This window comes from Henckelia pumila, chromosome 2, assembly GCF_033568475.1.
Source record: "Henckelia pumila isolate YLH828 chromosome 2, ASM3356847v2, whole genome shotgun sequence".
Lineage (NCBI taxonomy): Eukaryota > Viridiplantae > Streptophyta > Magnoliopsida > Lamiales > Gesneriaceae > Henckelia > Henckelia pumila.
Window position 1 is genome coordinate 30,809,214 of NC_133121.1, and position 2,989 is coordinate 30,812,202.

The 2,989-nt window shown below is 36.7% G+C and overlaps 1 pseudogene; it reads right to left on the reverse strand.

The window, feature by feature from the left end:
* Positions 1–491: 491 nt before the first annotated feature.
* On the reverse strand, positions 492–1,292 carry LOC140877458 (cysteine desulfurase, mitochondrial-like; annotated as a pseudogene).
* Between the last annotated feature and the right edge of the window lie 1,697 nt (positions 1,293–2,989).

A 2,989-nucleotide genomic window follows, 5' to 3' on the forward strand; every position in this document is an offset into this window, starting at 1 on the left:
GGCGACTGCAATGGTAGGTTTAGTAAATCCAAAAATCTGAATTTTTTGAAAACAAGGTGAGTTTTTTAAAAACACCATTTTGAGTACATGATTTTTTTTGTAGAAGTTGAACATGGATGGCACCCAATACCTGCTGATTAGTTCAAAGAAAAGAAGAAGAAAAAAAAGAGGTGGAGGTGAGAGACACACCCATTGTCTACGCGTGTGGGGAGCGGGGCCCACTTCTAGCTCGCAAATAATAATATTATTATTGAATAATGCTAAAGGTACAACAAATATCGTGGACAACAATATTTACAACAAATATATCGTAAGATTTTGTTATTATATTGAGAGATTTTATATTCAATGTATTATGAGATTTTGAGGGATAATTTCCAACTTGGTCCCTCATTTTAGGTCTCCTTCCTGATTTGGTCCTCCGTTTTTTCATTGACCCAATTTAGTCCTCCGATTTTCATCGTGTTTCCGCAATTGGTCCATCAGTCAAATTAAGCATTAAATCTAACGGGGTTGACCTGCTTAGCCCATTCAAGCTTCATTTCCATTTCCTTCATTGCTAGCTCACACGCAACACCAAACCCAACAACCAACGGCATAGGGACAGTTCCACTCCTAATACCCCTCTCTTGTCCACCCTCATTCATTTGTGGCTCCACTCGAATTCTCGGCCTTCTTCTCATGTACAATACCCAAATGCCCTTAGGCCCGTAAATCTTATGACCACTCAAAGACATTATACTAATATTCATCATGTCCACATCAATGGGAATCTTCCCCAATGCCTGTGCAGCATCAGTATGCAAAGGAACATTAAGCTCCTTGCATATTTTACCAATTCTTTCCATCGGCTGAATAACACCAATCTCATTATTAACCATCATTATAGATACCAAGCCGGTATCAGGCCGAATGGAAGCCCGGAGCTTTTCCAAATCTACAAGCCCGTCGGACTTTACTAGAAGATAAGTAACCTCAAACCCCTCATGCTATAAATGAAGGCAGAAATCCAATACACATTTGTGCTCGGTCTAGGTGGTGATAACATGACGCTTATTCTCTTTGTAAAAGTTCAAAACACCCTTGATCGAGATGTTGTTAGACTCGGTGACCTCGGAGGTAAAGATTATTTCTTTCGACGAGGCATTGATTAGGGACGATATTTGGGCTCGGGCCGCCTCGAAAACCCGTTCGAATTCCCACCCGTAAAGGTGGGTGCGGGAGTGAGGGTTCCCGAATTGGGAAAGATATAAAGATAGCATAGCATCAAGAACTTTAGGGTCCACTGGAGAAGTTTAAGAGAAGAAAATTGAAGAAGATGGGTTTACAGGTTGAATAGGTGAGAAGTGAAGCTTGATGGGCTAAGCAGGTCAACCCTGTTAGATTTAACACTTAATTGGACGGATGGATCAATTGCGGAAATACGATGAAAATCGAAAGATTAAATTGGATCAATGAAAAAACGAAGGACCAAATCAGGAAGAGGACCTAAAACGAGGGACCAAATTGGGAATTATCCCAGATTGTGATAACTGAAATTTTGTTTTGAATTTTTTTTGTTGTACAAATTTCGTTATTCCTGTAGCATGACTCATTATTATTTCATTCATTCTTATTGTGTTTTCGTAAACCAAAATAGAAGCTTTTTATCCACGATGTCTTTATCCAAAAAATTAATTAATTAATGGGATAATTCCCAATTTAGTCCCTCATTTTAGGTCGTCTTCCTGATTTGGTTCTCTATTTTTCCATTGACCCAATTTAGTCCTTCATTTTTCACCGTGGTTTCGCAATTAGTCCTTCCGTCCAATTAAGTGTTAAAATTAACGGGATTACCTCCTCAGCCCATTCAACCTTCCCTTCTCACCTCTACAACCGAAAAACCCATCTTTACCAATTTCATTCTCCTCAATGCTCTAAACCTAATCTACTCCCTCCGTTATGTAGTCTTGGGGTGGCCCATCTACCGTGACGGTGTCTTTCCACAGACGGCCAACTGCAACGGTTCCCTAATTCCGGCAGCTTAGGGTTCGAGATTCAAATTCTTTGAATCTTTCTCTTTGAGCGTAGATTGATTTGTAGCTATCCTTGCATAGGATCGAAGCTCTCTTTAGCTCGAATCTACACTTGTTTCCTCCTGGATTGGCTCTTCAAACCAAGCAGTGGGTAGGTTGAAATTTCAGATTTTTTTATTTTTACTTTTTGGGAATGAATCGTTTAAGAAATTATTGATTATTAATTTGTAGCAAATCCATCCATTCCTTTAAGAATCTTGATAGTGATAAAACATCACATTTTAGCCTGCCAATAAATGCTAGATCTTTAACCAAATAAGCAGACTAATTTAATTCATGTTCACATCCACGCACACAACTAATTGGATTTTGATATTAAGACACACAATTTCATTAGAATTAGAATGTAGTTTTTATGTTAAAAATATTTATAACATATGTAGAATCTATTTTGTTTACAGTTTCTATGTTAATTATCATGTTTTACCAAAGTTTTGATTTTTCTTTTAGTTTCACCTTATTAGGCTTTACAGCTTGTTTAACCAAAGTTTTGATTTTATCTTAGTTTCACTTTATTTAGGTTATATATGAATCTTAAACTCTACTTATTTAAATTATTTTCAGGTTTGAAAATTCTAACGGAAGCTCATTTGTTGATATCACACTCGATTTCGGTTTGATGAGATTTAATGGCTCAACGTAGTAAATCTCGCTTAACTCAGACTCCAAATTATGGTAATACACACATATATGTATATGATTTTCATACTATCACTATGATGATTACCATTATTTATTGAGTTCTAATTTTTTCATGTATTTTTAGGAATTTGCGGACGACCAGATTTTCTTATGAGTAAACTACATTATAACGGGGATATGAAATCTGGTCTTCAGTACAAAGAATACATCGGTGGAAAATATGAGTACTTTGACTATGTTGATAAAGATAAATTAGGGATGATCTAATTGTG